This window comes from Nomascus leucogenys, chromosome 21 (genome assembly GCF_006542625.1).
Source record: "Nomascus leucogenys isolate Asia chromosome 21, Asia_NLE_v1, whole genome shotgun sequence".
Taxonomy (NCBI): domain Eukaryota; kingdom Metazoa; phylum Chordata; class Mammalia; order Primates; family Hylobatidae; genus Nomascus; species Nomascus leucogenys.
In genome coordinates, this window is record NC_044401.1 from 15,876,600 (window position 1) to 15,895,717 (window position 19,118).

The following is a 19,118-nucleotide window of genomic DNA, read 5'->3' on the forward strand; positions in this document are numbered from 1 at the left end:
TCCACATTAGTACATCATATTATAATTATGTTTTTATTGCCTTCATCCCACACCTTACCTAAATTTCTTGAGAGTTGATATAAATTACCACTTCTTTTTCATGGGGCAAAACACAACCACATTGAAGGGATTCCTCAAATTTGATTCCCATTTTCAGTTGTCAACAAAACTGAAATACTGAACACAAGAAATGAAAAATAAGGAAAGAAGTTTTATAAGTGCTTGAGGGCAGTAGTGGTAAAAATGTATAGTATTACATGAGCCACAGTGCTATTTTGCAAAATGAGATACCTCATTTTAATTGTTTTTAAGTGTAATTTTAACTATGTACACTGAAGATACAAAATAAGTTTCAGGGTTTGAAAATCATCAGAAATTAAAGTCAGTAAGAACGAACATGAAAATGTAGAAACCACACCCTAATCACTTCTGATAATTTTAAGGTATCTCCAAACCTCATTGAAGATCCTATAAAATTTTTCTAATTAAGTACTTGTCCCAAAAGTTTAGGAGTCAAATAAACTAAGAATGTCATCTTCTAAGTAAGATTATAATATGAGAAGTTAACAAATTATTAGGAGTATTTAAAAAGGAGAGCCGTATAGTCAAAATTTCCCTGTGTGCCTCTCACATTCTCCATGAGTGAGGCTCTTTAAGGCTAATAATGTTCAATACCAGCAATCCACACAGAGACATTTCTAGGTGAAAGAAGATCAATCCATTAATCCTGTACTAGATGAAAATATCATCCTTTGTGTAACTCCATGTTCATGAAAGAACTATTTAATTTGTAGGCTGACATTCTGAAGGAATCTACCCACAAGTGCACCAAAGTCTTACTAGATAAACATTTCTGTTCTCAATAGAAATGATGAAAAAGAAACTAATATTTACTTAGCACATAGTATATTCCAGAGAGGTTTCTAGGCACTTTTCATACATTGCCTATGTAATTCTCACCAGAGTCCTGAATATGTATTATACTCATTTTAGAAATGGGAAAAATAAATTTAAAGAGATTAAATTACATCTCCAAAGTTACACAGCTATTAAATGGTAAAGTTGAGAATTAAACTCCATTCTACACAATTGCAAAGTCCCTTCTCTTTCTCTTCTGCCTGCAAATTGATAAAATGCCATTTTGCTCTATAAATCAGTTTCTGACAGCTTTACTTAATGCAAGTCATTTTTGCAGAGCCTGCTCACCCTGTGTGGGACTGATAAAATCAAAAGCCTAACTTGTTCAAGCTGTTGAAACTAGACACTGAGTCTCCCTGTGAAAAAAAATCCAACATCCAGGCTTCTAGCATTAGAAGCTAAAAGTCAAATATCTGCTTGCTCATTTGAACTGGATCTAGATAGAATCAATTCAGGTCATTTGTCACTAATTAATACGTGCTGAAACAATGTTCTAAACATTCAGGGTTTATAACCTTTTCATTCTGCATGTCTCAGGGATACCAGAGTACAGTCACCTCTTGATTAAGTTAGATGGACAAGTTAACCTTTGGGCCACATCCTGGCACATGAAAAAGAATGATTTTGATAACTAATGAAGCTGGGAAGAGAAGATTTAAAAAAAAATCCAGAAAGAACAAATTGATATAAGAAAAGCACTTAAACACTTCTTGTACAAGGAACAGAATCTTCTGAACATATGCAGCCTTAATAAATCAGTAATCATTAAACAAAAATGTGAAGATCGCACAATGTTAAAGAATGCTTTTGCCCGATCTCTTGTCCCTGATTGCTGAAGTGGCTGCTATTTACACTTAAGCGTGTAGTGACACTGGCCTATTCATCCACGCTTTCTTGGAGAACATTCAAGATGCACAGAAAGACACTTACTAGGTGGAGCAAGCACTGGAAATTAGGGGAATCTAGCTAGACCCACCAGGACAGGAGCTCCTCCAAACTGTTGAGCAGTGAAGAAGGCATAATCATGGAGCAGGGATAATAAGTCATCATGTTATTTGAGCTAGAACTTAAGGGCCAAGAAATAAATGAAAAATAAATTTAAAAAAATATTTATTTTTAAAATAGAAACTGTGCATAAGGACTGCTTTCAATAAAAGATGAATGCAAAATTAATGTTTTATGGAGTAGATGACAATTTAGAAAATAGCATCACTGTTAGCGAAGTCATTGTAGAGCTGCTTCTAGGGCAACAACTGTCTTTTTCTTGCTGTATCATTCCTTGTGTTTAAAGTCAGAATCTATTTACCTCTGGCAATGCACAGTGGTCTAGATTTCTGGTCAGATTTAATCGGAAATATAGACACTTTTGTGAAGGATTAAAAACTAAAAATTTCAAATTTTTTGAAAGAAGATTTTATTAACAAATACATACTAATGTTTATCTACAATACCAGTAGGAGTAGAAACTTAAAAAAACCAGTAGGAGGAGAAGTAAAACATTTCCTAAACTTGTTGAGGATTATCAACCATGATAGGTTCAAGTAAACAAGTTAATTATTTAAAGCTGGAAAGAGAACTGAAGTGTGAGCTAGAGAGGGCTACTTTCAGATTTTGTGCTAAAACTGGTAACAAACTAGTCCAATCCACAAATAATCAGTGAGCAGAAATGTCTTATGCATAGCAAATGCCATTCCTTCGATCCTTACTATTATCTCTTTTTCTCTACATATTTTTACTATGGCTCTAATTTTCATTCCACAGCTGATCTTCTGCTGAACCCATCTTGCCTGTGACTAATATTGACTAAATCACGTCTTCTGATTCTTCTGAACCCACTCCTTAACAGCTCAGAATTTTCTGAAAAAGGTCATGTAACAGTGTTGACTGACACCACTATGAATTTATGTTTGCACACCTTGTTACCTTCAATTCAGAAAAGATGTTTTTACTCTTTCAAAATCACATCGTTGCTATGCCTGCTTTTGAATCTTTCAGCTCTTTCTCACCACAGATCTTTTTCCTTGAGCTCATGAACAATATACACAAGCCTTTTCTATTTTGACAACACTTTCCTTGCCTCTTCTAACTTCTAAGTGATACTATTTTTTCTCATTTATTTCATTATCCCAATATCTAAGTATATATCATATTACTTCATTTATATGAAATTCAGACAAAGCCAATTTATGATGATAGAAACGGAAGCACTGGTTTTCTATGCGCTGGGTACAGGGGAGATTGACTGAAAAAAGATTGGGTGATGAAGATGTTCCATCTGTTGACTAGCTTGTTGGTTACACTGTTGAATGCATCTGTCAAAATCTGTTAAATCCTACCACTAAGATCTTTATGCAAATTATATTTTTAAAATATTCATCAAGGATGGCACGCATACTAATATTTCCTCTACCAAATTATTGTCTTATACTTTCATCTCTTGTCAACTAATTCCACCATAATTATCTGTATTTAATTTTGTAAATTAAATACAAATTTACAAATTTGATTACTCCTTGCTAAAACTTTTCTGTTTTTATGATAAAATATAGCTTTCTATACAGTAGAAAATATACTACATTATTTCAAGAGCCCCCAATGCAATAAAAAGTTGTTATTTGTCCTAATATGCTTACAGTTATGAAGGAGAAAATATAAAGGAAAAACTAGGCTCCTGACTCAAACACACTTACAATCTCTTCGTGGATTGAGATTGTCCTACCTTGAGTAGCTAAGAGACACCTGTACGTCTTTGTTAAATAGAAAATATTTCTTTTTAAAGCTTTCACTTTACCCCCCATAACTAAACTCTTTGTATATATAAATTTTATCTGTTTGGGAACCAGGATTATGCACAATATAAAAATATTAACCTATTAATATTTTAAAAATTTGATCCACTAAATTCCATTTCATAGTCAAAAATTCCTTGAAATAGAAGCTTTTAGTAAAAGTCTTAATTTAAAAAAAATCTTAATTTTACCAATACTATCTAATAATATAGTCGGACAAGAAAAAAATGCATTTGAGTAGCGAAGTCATGATTGTCCCCTGTCCCATGCACTATTTAGTCCTCTGGAGGTTGACAGATTGGTTCTTTGAGAGCAGCAGTTATTTCATAGTCACTAAATGTGAAATAACAAGTTGCATATTTCATTAGCTTATTTTAATCTTGCTTGTGGTGAATAAAATATCTGTGCAATATAAAAACCTTCTTTATGAAAGATGCAAGTTTTATAAGTTGTCAATCACTCATATAAAGTAATCTGCAGATCCTAGGAAATTGCATTCCTTCTATTGACTAAGGGACTTCAGGGAAAATACTTCTGTAACAAAACAAAATCTCCCAGATTTCCAAATAGCTTTATTATGTCTCTGAATCCACAGCCTCACTACCCTACAGTTAAATTTTATAACACATTCACTGGGAAAAATGTAGTAGACATCTGTGTTACCTCCAAAAGTCGACAAAAGATCATTTAAAGTAATTGCCAATTTTAACCTTTCAAAAGAATTAGTCTAGCCTTATGACGCAGGTGGTATCCATTGAATAATCCTCTTTTTCTCAAATCACTCCAAATTCCCAATTCTTGTAAATTGCAAAGCAAAAATTTAACAAGAAAGTTTTATTGTTCACCAAAATGCCTTAAGAAAGTATGTTAAATTTCTCACTGTAGAAAATTCTGTCTCTAAAGTTATGTAACTTAAAGGTAGCTACAACTTTTGAGTTCTTAGTCTGTAGACTAAAGTTTACTGGAAACAGAAATAGACAAATTAGGAAATACATTTGCGAAGATAAAAATTCCATCAGAACAGGCTGTAAAATGTATGCAAGAGCATCAACATGAAAGAGAAAACCATCTTAATGGCTGCTAGCTGAGATAATGTTGTGCTGATGCAGTAGAAATAGGACTGAGGGAGGTGAAATATTACTGAAATTTCAATACTGGAACGGTCCTTTGGGGTATACCTTTTCTAATCAAAATTATTAAGTGAATATTGATTTGTATCCCTTTTCATGATTGAAGTATGGATTTGTGAAAGGTGCACAAGAAAATAAGGTTAAAATGTATTGTATTTGTTATGTAGTACGTCAGCTGGAAAGACTAGCTTTTAAAAATAATATCCAAGATACAGATTTAAGATGGTCATGCTGACACTTTATTTTTCTTGTAATATGGATCTGATCTCTCTCAAGTTAAATTTAGAGAGTGCATAGCTAATATTCTGTATGTCTTGGAAAACTGCCTGGATAAGAAGACTGTGAGAAACAGATGGAAAGGTTAGGCCAGCAACATAGTATTTTTTGAATATAATGTCACTATGCAATGAAAGCTTTGTAAGTACATATATTGTATTCAGTCACCTAGGCTTTAACTAATCCCTTTGGGATGGCTTTCAACTGTTTGATGATGTTTTAAAAGTAATATTGAGTTTGAAACATCAACTTAGATGTTTTATTAACTTTCTGTTCTATAATTTACTTTGCTATGGGCAATGAACACTTGAATAAAGCTTTTCTTCCCAATACTAACTCATATTCATTGGTTAACAGTGTAATTATTTTTAAACACATAACTTTGTACACTGTCAAATATGGGTCCTTTGATGCATAATGTACTTCAATTGTAAACCAGACTGTCATATTTTAAAAAGAGCATAAAGGCATTTGCTGAAACTAGAAATCCAATTTTTTTTAAAAAATATTTATACATGTATATTATTTCTTTATACAATGAAATGCTACATAAAATATATAATCAAAGATTTGGGGTGGCACACATCAGTTTCACCCTCCTCAAAATAATTTTCTTTTTTTCTTTTCTATTCTCTCCAAATCCACATGCCACCTTATCAAAGGGCATAAGAGCCAAGGAAACAAAGTATAATAATATTACTTACATTGATTTTAATACTTGTCCCTATGATAAGTATTCATTCAATGGTTGTTGGATAAAATGTGTTCATTAGCTGATCAAATTGCTATTTTAGTTTGGCTACCCGTTTCTAAATTTTATTAGCTTTAGATAAACAAGATATTGTTTAATACTTATTTGCTTCTAGAAATGTTGGCACAACTATTTGCTCTTGATATAGTATGTCCGTATTCAAAATTTTATTTTTTACTATATTTCACCAGGATTATGAAAACTCTCAAATAATTTCCTTGCCTTCTAGAATAATTAAAGTGCATCTAGTGTGAATGTTTATGTAAAAAAGCTGGAGCTGTTTTCCTATGTGGGAGAGCATGTATACAGCATTAATATATACTGTACCTCACACCCTAGACAAGTGTTTGGCACACAGTAGGTGCTCAATAAATATTTGCTTAATTAATTAATATTTCTATGTGTCCTTGTTTTATCCAAGATCAAATAGGAGGTGGTAGAACATGGAAGATAAAACAATAAACCAGGAGTTAGGAGAAATGGTTCTAGTTCTTTCTTTGTTCCCACTAAGAATAAGCTACTCACTGTCTTCCCTAAGTATCATCTCTATTTCTCCCTTGTTTATTGCCAATGATAGCCAATCATCCCTCACGTTTCAGGCAAAGCCCCACTTCTTCACATAATTTTGGTTAAACCTCAACCAACATTGATCTCTCCCTTTTCAGAACACTTACAAGTTTATCCATTGACACTTAATTTTATTTAATTTGACTTCCAGTTATGCAATGGCTTAGACCACTCTTCAATTTCTTAACATGTTACATGTCTTTTATTCCCAATAAGACTTTAATCCAGAGGTCTCAAACTTGTATCCTGTGGGGCTGAATTTGCCTTATATATGTGTTTTATTTGGCCATCAAAAAATTTCAATTTTTAGTTAGTTGCAGATATTCATGTGACATTGAATGAGCAAAAATATAGTTTTCCAGTTTCTCTTGGAAAAACACCAAATTTGGTCACATTGGCCTGCATTCTTCTTTGGCAGTAATCAACAAAAGCTTAATAGTTACTGCCCCTTTTGTCCAGGCACATATTCCTTTCAGCCTCCACCCTGGTTTTGCTTTATGTATGTATGTTCTCTGTCTGGAACATATGAGATACGTGAGATTTTAACCCCTGTATTATACTTCATAGTAATACATTCACCCCAACACACACCACACACACCCACACACACACACACACACACAATTTACTTGAAATCTCTAAAAAGTCCTGAAGCTTCCATCTATATATCTCTTAGGCATTTCATATTCAAGATGTTTAAATTGAAAACATGTATCTAAATTGTAATTTATCATTTTATTTCCTATATATCGGTAAAGTAGTAATCAATGAAAAGAAATGTGAAAACTAATCCTCCTTTAACCCCTATCTTCACTAATGGCATGTTGGGTAATTAAAAATTGAAAAGCCCTTTTCACTTATTTTTCTACCTCTCTGTACCCAAATATTTCCCAAGTTCTGTCAAATTTACTGGCAGAGAGAAGAGTTATGATGGGAGAAGGGGTATTCATTTCCTTCTCTGTGTTTCTTTTGCCTCTGCCCTCAGAATCTTCACTTGAAGAAAGCGTACCCTTCTGTCTTTGAGTCCTTGTCCTGGAAATTAACAGAATCCCACCAGGAAATCATTTGACTTTGACTCCAGATTCCAAACACCAGAGTCAATTTACAGTCAATAGTGAAAGAGTTGTTTTAGAGTGTAAATTCACTTTCTTAAAGCCTATGAAATAGAGCTTTGAAACATTTACAATGATCTAAGAGACAATTGGTGAAATGTTTTGGCACCATCAAGTCTGGCATGCAGCCATCAAGACAAGCAGCATTTCCACCTATATCCTGAGTTGACTTTCTCTATTAGAAGCACTGCATGGGAGAGAAACAGGAAATCTGCGCAGCACTTTTAAAGCAATGCGGTAAATTATAAATTAATGAGGGTTTAGTATGGGAAGGGAATAACATCTGCAGAAGAGCGGATTTCATAACGACAAAAGGGAAAAAAGGTTTCCCTTAATAAAACATAACCTTTCTGCATGCACAATCAATTCTCAATTAGTCATACCAGAGAGAGTATCCACCACATACTGTCAAAACTGCCTCACTTTGACTGCTTCCTTCCCCAAACACAGTTCTGATTCTGCTTCCTCTCACCTAAGATGCTTCTTGAATTAATGTTTCCAGCAATTTTTTTCTGTACTTTTTTTGTCATCAAAAAATCCAATTTATTTTTTATTTCTGTGGTACTTCTACTGCATTATACAGCTTTCCCTTCCACAGCCTGCTGTCCCATCTCTATGCAAGTCTAATTAGTCTATTAGAGTGGGTAAGAAACCAGGAGAGAGCGAGAACTAAGAAGAGAAATGATTTCCTTAGGAAGTTCTGTAATTCCTTCTTTAAATGCCTTTATTAATCACACAATGATGTCATCATTTTAGAAGTTCAAACAAACTACATGGAAATTTGTTGGAGTACTTACAATTCAATTCAATAATTATGGATTGAGTACTTACTACATGCTAAGCATTTTTCTAGATATCATATTAGTAATAACTCCCTGATCTTCAAGGGCTCACAATCTAATCAGAAGGGAAGGTAGAAGGCAATTTTGCAAATAAACATGATACAATAGGGCTTGGACCATGGTAGTGCCATCAATTTATTGCCCACCTAAAGCAGGCAGTTGATAACTCAGTAATTTCTTCAGTAGACATTAACTGAACGTGTACTATTTGTCATGGACACAAGATGAACAAGATAATACCCCTGTCTTCCCAATCTATTAGAAAAAAATAATGCAAGGACACAAACAGTTACAAACGCCATGATTAAACTTATCATGTAAGTATAGAAAACATGGCTATTTGAGCACCAAAACAGTCTCTATCTCTGCCTAAGGATGGGGAGAAGTGATGAGAAGTCTTTACAGAGGAGATGAGTCTTAAAAGGACAAGAAGGGAAGAATATTTCATGCTGAAGCACCAGAATATGCAAAGAATTGGAAATATGAGAGAATATTCTGCATTCTGGAAGAGTTCATACTTCTGGATAATAAATGTACTCATAGACTATGAGTGGGGGAAAGCTGGGAGTTGAAGCAAGGAAGAGACAATCCTGGAAAGATTTTGTATGTGTTGTTAAGCACCCAACACAATGCATAACACATAACAAAAATATGTGTGAATAATCAAATGAGGAAAGAATTTGGCTTTTATTCCAAGGTTGTTAGGTATTTATAGAAAGATTTGCATTTATGAAAGGTATCCAAAAGATGAGTGTAAAGGTTGGATTAGAAGGGTTGAGATTAATGACAGAGAGACCAAACAGGGTATTTCTGCAATATGCCATGTAAGATGATATATGCCCCCAAATAAAGAGACAGCTAAAAAACAGGAGCAGAGCTATTTCAGAAGTGAAATGGTGTAGCTTGTTGAGTAACTGGATGTGGAGAGGTAGAAGAGCTCTCAAGGCAGAAAAGCAGGTTTAATATCCACCTTAACCATCTCATACTCATCAGAATGTATTCAGTTAGGTCTATATGAGGTACACCATATTTTTACTTAGATAATTTTAAAATAAGCTTAAATATCTAGTTTACTAATCTAACACACTATAAATGGAAATTTTTGAGTATGTAAGTATTTGGAGAGTCGTAAGAAGTGATAGCTAATAGCTTAATCAAGGAAAGAGGCAATATCAAAGACAAAACATCCAATTAGAGCAGCCTTTATATCTGGCATGATTAAAGCCATTTTACATTTCTCTGCATGCTGGAGTAGGATCTCCCTTGGCCCAGGTACAGGTGCATGCCTGCGTACCCTACAAAAGTCAATGTCATACCCAGTTCCATTGACAGGAAAGTAAACTGCTCCATATTTAAAGAAGCAACGTAGAATCACTGTTCTCAAGATACATTAAAGTAACTTCAAATTCATCATTGCTTAACACATGTCAAGTATTTGGTTGAAATAATAATTTCCTACAGTTGCATAATGATTTGCAATACATCTATCATGCTAAAATATATCTCTGAATGAAGTGAGGCCCCTAGTTGCAGGTGTTAAGTTGCACTGTGTTAGTTCAACTATAAAGCTGGGTTTTTTTTTTTCCTCCTGAAGTGTGTGTACAGTAGGAAAAGCTATAAAAATAGCTCTAAGAAACTAGTTTTTTAGATTTATAATGAGCATGTTTATTAGGAGGAGCTCCATTGGAAAGCCCCACGGAGGAGCTTTCAACACTATGGAGGAGAAAGATAACTAAACATTCAGGATACGGATGAGGGATTTTTGAACAGTGTTTTCAAAAAGAGTTAGCCAGATGGAGAGTAGTAGAAGGACATTCCAGGTAAAACAGAGAACATGTGGGAAGCTGTGGAGACCCTGGGAAGTTTTGTTCAGTGCCAGAAATGGTTCTGATTCTTCTGCACCTTCGAACACAAACAACTGCAGCCCATCTGATATCTCACTGTTCTGGGGCTTGCTAGTCATGTGTGCCTTCTTCCAGCATATGGGCAGCAGTTCACAACATGTACTTTGTGTACTAATATCGTCCCCAGCTTCGTCCTATTCATTCTACTTAATTCATCAGTGTCCTGATTTCTTCATTTTCTTAACATTTTTTAAAAAATCTTTTTTTTTAAACTTTTAGGTTCAGGGGTACAAGTGCAGGTTTGTTCCATAGGTAAACTTGTGTCCTGGAGGTGTGTTATACAGATTATTTCATCACCCAGGAATTAAGCCTAGTACCCATTAGTTATTTTCCCTGTTCTCCCTCCTCCCACCCTCCTCCTTCTAATAGGCCCAGAGTGTTCCCCTCTGTATGTCCATGTGTTCTCATCATTTAGCTCCCACTTATAAGTGAGAACATGCAGTATTTGGTTAAATGCTCATCAATGACAGACTGGATAAAGAAAATGTAGTATATATACACCATTGAATACCATGCAGCCATAAAAAAGAACAAGATCATGTCCTTTGTGGGGACATGAATGGAGCTGGAGGCCATTACTCTTGGCAAACTGACACAGAAAAAAATCTTTTAAGATGTATTTTAAGGAATATTAAGTCCTTTAGCATAAGGCAGAGCATAAATAAATAACTCTAATGGAGGGTGGAGGACTCACAGTAGTAGTACCATGAATTAAAACATAGGCAAGTAACTCTAAATGCCTGAAAGAGCCTAGTACAGCAACTGCGTGTAATTAATAGTCATGATGATCACTCCTAAGTCACTAAGAAACAGTTTAAACTTTGCATGTTCTACATAAAAACGTACATTAATTTAAAATCCTCTGATCATTTTTAAATGGTTAATTTTGAACTTACAAACCTTCAGATAAAGAGAAAACTTGCCTAACTAGAGGGTTTTTTTTTTCTTTTTTACCTGAAGACTATGGCTTCATTATACGCAGAAGCTCTTATGCATTTGTCTTAGAAACAGCCATTTTACAAAATATAACATAGCCAAAAACATCTATCTGTGAACTCCACTGTACTAATATTAAGAAAACATCACCCTTCCGTACTTGAATGAGTTTGGGTTGAATGTTACATCCACATGTTAAACGATAAAGAGGAGTCCAAGGTAACTCTATGTAGTTGCTTAAAAGTTTTATTCAAGATTGAATAAACAATTATCACACAAACTATGAATTTTTTTCTGTGAATACATAGAAAAACAGCAGGAAAGGAAGCTTTGTTCCTAATATAACATTGAAATCATTTTTAAGGGCTCAATTTTGTGATTAACTTATTAGTGTCAATTTACATTTTGTCATTGACAATTTGTAACTCTTCAAGCCATTCTGATGCAGGACAGGGGAGCTTAGCCCGCAACTGTTCTTGGCTTTGTCCAGCAGAGAATTCAAGGACAAGCTGGTGGTAGGGTAGAAGAAAACAGTTGTATCGAGGCAGCAGTGTTAACAGCTCTGGCAGTGTTACAACTCTTGCGACTGCTCCTGCAGAGAGCAGGGCTACCCCATAGGCAGTGTGCTGAGAGTAGCAGTTCAGGGCAGGTCTGCAATCACATTTACACTTACTTTTTTTGTTTGCTTGTTTTGTTTTGTTTTGCTTCAGATGGAGCTCGCTCTGTCGCCCAGGCTAGAGTCCAGTGGCGCAATCTCGGCTCACTGCAACCTTCGCCTCCCAGGCTCGAGCGATTCTCATGCTTCAGCCTTCCGAGTAGCTGGGATTACAGGCCTGGGCAGGCTAATTTTGTGTTTTTAGTAGAGACGGGTTTCCCCATGTTTACCAGGCTGTTCTCCAACTCCTGGCCTCAAGTGATCTGCCTGCCTTGGCCTTCAAAAGTGCTAGGATTACAGGTGTGAAGCCTGGCCTACTTACTTTTTATACAGATCAGGGTGCGGTTTAGGTAGAAATTTCCCGGAAAAGGGTAGTAACTTCTGGGTCATCGGGTTATTGCCTGGAAAGGTGGTGGTCACTCGCAGGTGCTGCCATTGCAGTGGTAAACTGACATGACACACTGGTGAGCATGTCTTCAGGAAAGCTACTTCCGCCCAGTCCTTGTCTTAGCTAGTCCTCAATTTGGTCTGGTATCTGAGCCCCGCCTCCAGAGTTGAGTCCTGCCTCCTAACACAGTTCCATCTGCACTTTTATGTTTGTTATTCTCGTGTACCATTTCTACCTTACCTGTTTATATTTTGAACTTATTATCTCTAATAAATGTTTTCTTATACAAATCATAACTTGGTAAAATCTCACTGTACATATAACCAAGCTTATTTTAGAATAAATATTATCAAAGACAGGTGTTTGCCTTAACCTCTTCCAGTAATTCAACAAGAGTTTCTTTACATAAGCCATTCAGTTAATAAATTTTAGTGAGCATGTAGGCCTGGTGCAGTGGCTCACGCCTGTAATCCCAGCACTTTGGGAGGCTGAAGCCAGCGTATCACTTGAGGTCAAGAGTTTGAGACCAGCCTGGTCAACCTGGTGAAACTCCGTCTCTACTAAAAATACACACACACACACACACACACACAAATCAGCCGGGCGCTGTGGTGTGGCGCTTGTAGTCCCAGCTACTCGGGAGGCTGAGGCATGACAACACTTGAAACCCGAAGCTAGAGGTTGCAGTGATCTGAGATCGCACCACTTCACTCCAGCCTGGGAACAGAGCGAGACTCCATCTCAAAAAAAAAAAAAAAAAAAAATTAATGAGCATCTAGTATGTGCCAATACTGTTCTAGGTGCTATTGAGAAGTAAACTAAACAATGTTGAAGAACTTATTTGTAATATCTGTTTCTAATTAGATAGGACTGGAATACAGGCAGACCGACTCAGGGTCGACTTCCTAAAACTGTGATCTACTCAGTCTCCCCTGTCTAAAAATGAAGTTAATACAGATTAAAGCATGCGGACAGATGGGGAGAGATAATATTCTGATTACATATTTCAGTACCCAGATCCAGCCATGTCTAAGGCCATCTGTACACTTGTACTTCCTAGTACTTCATGCCAAGAAATTATCTTTTTGCTTAAAATAGTTTGTTTACTCTTGGTTGCCACTAAATGAGACCTATCTAATAATCTTTTGTGCAATTCGTCACTCTGGATATGAATAAATTAAGAAGAGTATCATTTGGTAACAGTATTAATTGACAACAAAAGCAAAACACTTGTCAAAAAGCTGCTAAAGTTTCCAGAAGTATATTTTTAAAAATTAGAAATATAATTTTATCTCCCTTTTAATAGAATAGGTGTGCTCTCTTGAGCAAGTAATTTAATCTCCCAGGGCCTCAATTTTCTCATCTGTGTATGGGAAAAATGATAGCACATAGGATGACTTGAACACAAAATTGAATAAAATAATAAACATATAGAATTTAAAGTTGTATCCTGAGAACACAATTTTAGTTTGTGTATCTCTCAGGATACAAAATCAGTGTGCAAAAATCATAAGCATTCCTTTACACCAACAATAGACAAGCAGAGAGCCAAATTATGTATGAACTCCCATTTGCAATCTCTACAAAGAGAACAAAATATCTAGGAGTACAGCTAACAAGGAATGTGAAGGACCTCTTCAAGGAGAACTACAAACCACTGCTCAAGGAAATAAGAGAGGATGCAAACAAACAGAAAATCATTCCATCCTCATGGATAGGAAGAATCAATATCATGAAAATGCGCCATTGCACTCCAGCCTGGGCAATAGAGCGAGACTCCGTCTCAAAAAAAAAAAAAAAAAAAAAAAAAAAAAAAAAAAAAAAAAAAAAAAAAAATGGCCACTGCCCAGAGTAATTCATAGATTCAATGCTATTCCCATCAAACTACCATTGACATCCTTCACAGAATTAGAAAAAACTATTTTAAATTGCATATGGAATCAAAAAAGACCCCATATAGCCAAGACAACCCTAAACAAAAAGAACAAAGCTGGAGGCATCACTCTACCTGACTTCAAACTATACTACAAGGCTACAGTAACCAAAACAGGATGGTACTGGTAACACAACAGACATAGGGACCAATGGAGCAGAACGGAGACCTGAGAAATAACACCACACATCTACAACCATCTAATCTTCTATAAGCCTGACAAAAACAAGCAATGGGGAAAGGATCCCCTATTCAATAAATTGTACTGGGAAAACTGGCTAGCCATATGCAGAAAACTGAAACTGTACCCTTTCCTTATACCTTATACAGAAATCAACTGAAGATGGATTAAAGACTTAAATGTAAAACCCAAAATTATAATAACCCTAGAAAAAAACATAGGCAATACCATTCAAGACATAGGCATGGGCAAAGACTTCATGACAAAAACGCTGAAAGTAATTGCAACAAAAGCCAAAATTGACAAATGGGATCTAATTAAACTAAAGAGTTTCTGCACAGCAAAAAAAACTATCATCAGAGTGAACAGGCAACCTACAGAATGGGAGAACATTTTTGCAATCTACCCACCTGACAAAGGTCTAATATCCAGAATCTGCAAGGAACTTAAACAAATTTACAAGAAAAAAACAAACCCATCAAAAAGTGGGCAAAGGATATGAACAGACACTTCTCAAAAGAAGACATTTATGCAGCCAACAAGCATATGAAAAAAAGCTCATCATCACTTGTCATTAGAGAAATGCAAATCAAAACTACAATGAGATACCATCTTATATCAGTCACAATGGCAATTATTAAAAAGTCGGGAAACAATGGATATTGGTGAGGCTGTGGAGAAATAGGAATGCTTTTATACTGTTGGTGGGAATGTAAATTAGTTCAGCCATTGTGGAAGACAGTATGGCAATTCCTCAAGGATCTAGAACCAGAAATTTCATTTGACCCAGCAATCCCATTACTGGGTATATACCCAAAGGAATATAAATCATTCTATTATAAAGACACATGCACAAGTATGTTTACTACAGCACTATTTACAATTGTAAAGACACAAAACCAACACAAAAGCCCATCAGTGGTAGACTGGATAATGAAAATATGGCACATATACATCATGGAAGACTATCCAGCCACAAAAAGGAATGAGATTATGTTCTTTGCAGGGACATGGATGAAGCTGGAAGCCATCATCCTCAGGAAAGTAACACAGGAATAGAAAACCAAATACTGCATGCTCAACTCTCACTCATAAGTGGGAGTTGAACAATGAGAACACATGGACGCAAAGAGGGGAAAAACACACACCAGGGCCTGTTGGGAGGTGGGAGTGAGTGGAGGGAACTTAGAGGACGGGTCAATAGGTGCAGCAAATCACCATGGTACATGTATACCTATGTAACAAACCTGCACGTTCTGCACTTGTATCCTTTTTTTAGAAGAAAAAAAAGATCAAAAAATGAAAACAAATTATTTCGCAAAGATATTGGTAGGGAGAAATCTCGCTTAAGAAAATATGAAGGTAAAATTGAGAATATGAGTAAAGCCACAAACCAGAGGCAGATAATACAACTTGTGGTGCAGACACAAATCAAGGACTACCCTGATATAAGCAAATGAAAAAGTCAGGACAAGAGTGATGGGAGTGTATATGGGGTGAAGTTGGAACCTGGGGAAGATGGTAAACCAATGCAGTGTCCTAAAACCTTTTAAATTATGCTGTTCAAATCTCAAATATCCTTGCCAATATTGTTTTATACTCGATCTACCAATAACCAAGAAAGCTGTATTAAAATAGTGAAGGATTTATTAATGTCTCTTCATAGATCAAACCAGTTTTGTTTATATATTTTGAAGCTGTACTATTCGGTAAATATAAGTTTTCAATTGCTATGGTCCTAACAAATTGAACCTCTTAGCATTATTTAGTGACTCTCTTTATCTTTTCTAATGCTTTTTTTTCCCTCAAAGTTTGTTTTGTTTTGTAGATCTGTTTTCTTTTTGTTAATATTTTCCTGACATATTCTTTCCAGTCTTGACATTCAAACTTTTCATGTTCTTGCATTTTATTTAGTTAGTCTCTTGTAGAAAGGAAATAGCTGGAGTTTGTTTCTACGCCATCTGAGGGTCTTTGTGCTTTAACAGGACAGCTTAGTCCATTTTCCTTCTTTCTTGCTTTCTTTTCTTTCTTTCTTATCTCTTTATCTTTATCCGTCCCTCTCTCCCTCCCTCTCTCCCTCCCTCCTTCCCTCCCTTCATTTCCTTCATTTCCTTCCTTTCTTTCTTTCCTTCCTTTCCTTTCCTTCCTTCCTTTCTTCTTGCTTCCTCGCCTTCTTTTTCTTTCAAGATGGGGTCTTGCTATATTGCCCAGGCTGGTCTTGAACTCCTTAGCTACAGCAATCCTCCCACCTTAGTCTCCCAAGTAGCTGAAATTACAGGGTTACACCACCATGCTCAGATTTTTTTTTCCTTTATTTTGATTACTTACTTGTTTGGATTTATTTCCACTCTCTTATTTCTATTTATCCTTTCTATTCATTCTGCCTTTCCTGTTTTACACTCACCCTTCCTACCTCCTTTGAATTGACTGTATTTTTTCTCTTCCCCATCCTAATTCTCCCTGTACATGTTTGGAATTGATTAATTAAAGCTCTATGTCATTCTTTTGAACAAAGTTTAAATAGCATTTTTTTTCTCCAAATATACCTTGACCTCAGGATGCCTTAAATCTGATCACCCACTCTTCTAGATTTACATGCTACTTTTGTCCATTCTATGCTCTTTGCCTCCAACAGACATTAGATATTATCATTATTTAATAAATTAAATGTTTTCTTCATTTTCTGTACAAATTTACCAAAATACATATTCACCATCTATCCTTGCACACTCCATCTATTCTGTCTGAGACATATAGAAAAAAAGAATTTAAAGTTGTGCATGGCAAATTAAAAGTACTCAAGTATATGACAAATATTACTATTATTATCATTAGTTTTCTCAAAGAGACTTATGGCACCCATACAATTAAAGAAACAATGCCTTATGGTTTCATATGTATTTTGCTTTGGAAGTCATTTACGGTAACAGATGATTGATTCAAAGTGTATTAAATCCCTCTTAGAATGCTAAGTGTGTCTATGTGAAGTAGTGGGTGAAAATGAAAGTTGGCCTAGGACATTGAGAAGGTAAAGGAGGTGGTATGAGATTTGTGCTGCAACTTCTACCAAAATGTCCCTGCTCTGGAGAGCAAAGGGAGTAATGCTGAGGAATTATCCGGAGTATCAGACAATAGTAAGAGAAAAGGAAGAAAAGAGAAGTAGAAGAGAGATATTTCAAGCTTAAATGAAACAGATGAGGAAAGAACTCAACCCAAGATTTAAGTCTTGGGGTAGCTCAACCATTTCTTGAAATCTACTCTATACTATGTACATAGCACCTTCAAACTGGTAAGTTTTCATGGAACTATTATTGGAACTATTATTAATAACATTATGGAAGAAATAGTGCCCAGAAAGTAGTAAACATATAGCATATTTTTTATTCAAAGACACATATGAATGTGTATCTATTGTGCTTCCTTTGTTAGTAGGAGATGTGATATAGAACATAATAGACTAGTTTGATTTTAATTAGCAGGACATTTTAAATCCATCATTTAGAAAATGAGGGTAAAACAATCTGTTTAATGAAAGTAGTATACTGCTGTTGAAGTGTACAAACTGTGCCACCATTCTCTTGGTGGTTTTCCCCCTCTATTTCTCATTAGTTGCAACTCATTAACATTTTCTGACAAATGTAAATCCTATAAAGCTGATTGGTTTGATTAACTTAATAAAGAAAAAAAGCCAGCCACTTATCAACTTTCACTTGACATTGACATAAAGTCTTTATGTGGCACAGTTCCTGGATTTTGTCATTTGAAATGGGATGAGGGATTGCTAATAGGATGAATAGGGTGGCAGTGCAACAGATTAATTAAGCAGCTCTCAGGAAAGATATTGAAAGGTAACTGATTAATTGAACATTGAAGCCATCTAATCAAATAGTGAAACAATAAATATGTTTCCTCAGAGATAAATTATGCATTCATCAGCATATTCATTTATACAGTTGAGTTAACTCTTTGTGTGCTTTTCGTTTTGCCTAGTTGGAAATAGCCACCTGCTATAGATTCTCTTTCTCTTCATTCTAAAAATGCCTGGAGAACCTGCCTGTATTTCTTCAAGATTTGAATAACTTACTTATTAAATATGCAAGCTTTTTGTTCACAAAACGGTAAAAAAAATTCACTAAATCAATGATTTGTCATCTTATACAACCTGCAGCCAAGCAGACCATACAACAGCACTGAAGATAAATCAGCAAGAAACTATTTTATGCTGAACCTAGAGTTTAATAAGAACATACAGTTGTAGAATCATTAATGCCAAGGATCCATCAAGTTATTCATATGTAAATATGCAAATATGCCTTTTACCATGTAGAAACATTTTTTTTTTTTTTCCATGTGAGCCTACAGAGAAGATGGTCACTTCACAGCTGTGAAGTTTCAGTAAAATAAAGAGTGGATCTGAAATCTCAGGGCATCTGGGGAAGATAAATTCAAAGAGCCTAAAAGCAGTTCATTTATACTCAAGCTGTTTCCCTTTTGCCTAAACTGAAGCCCTGCCCCCATTGTTGACACCCGGGCAGAATCCAGTTGCCACAGCTGTGCAGCTCAATCAATAGCAAGGGTCTGTTCCCTGTGCCTGTGGATGCTCATCATCAAAAGATGTCTGTCACCCTCTTGTCCATAGGCGAGTTCCCTGCCAGACTGGAGGAGCATAGCTTCATGGGGGAAGGGCATGAAATCTCAGAGATAAGAAACATTGCCTTGTCAGCATCTAAACCCTG

General features: G+C 35.6%; 1 protein-coding gene across 2 annotated transcripts in view; it reads right to left on the reverse strand.

Annotated features, from left to right (window-relative positions):
* ALCAM (activated leukocyte cell adhesion molecule) overlaps positions 1 to 19,118 on the reverse strand; it is a 209,877-nt gene that overhangs the window by 108,252 nt on the left and 82,507 nt on the right. The window lies entirely within an intron of this gene.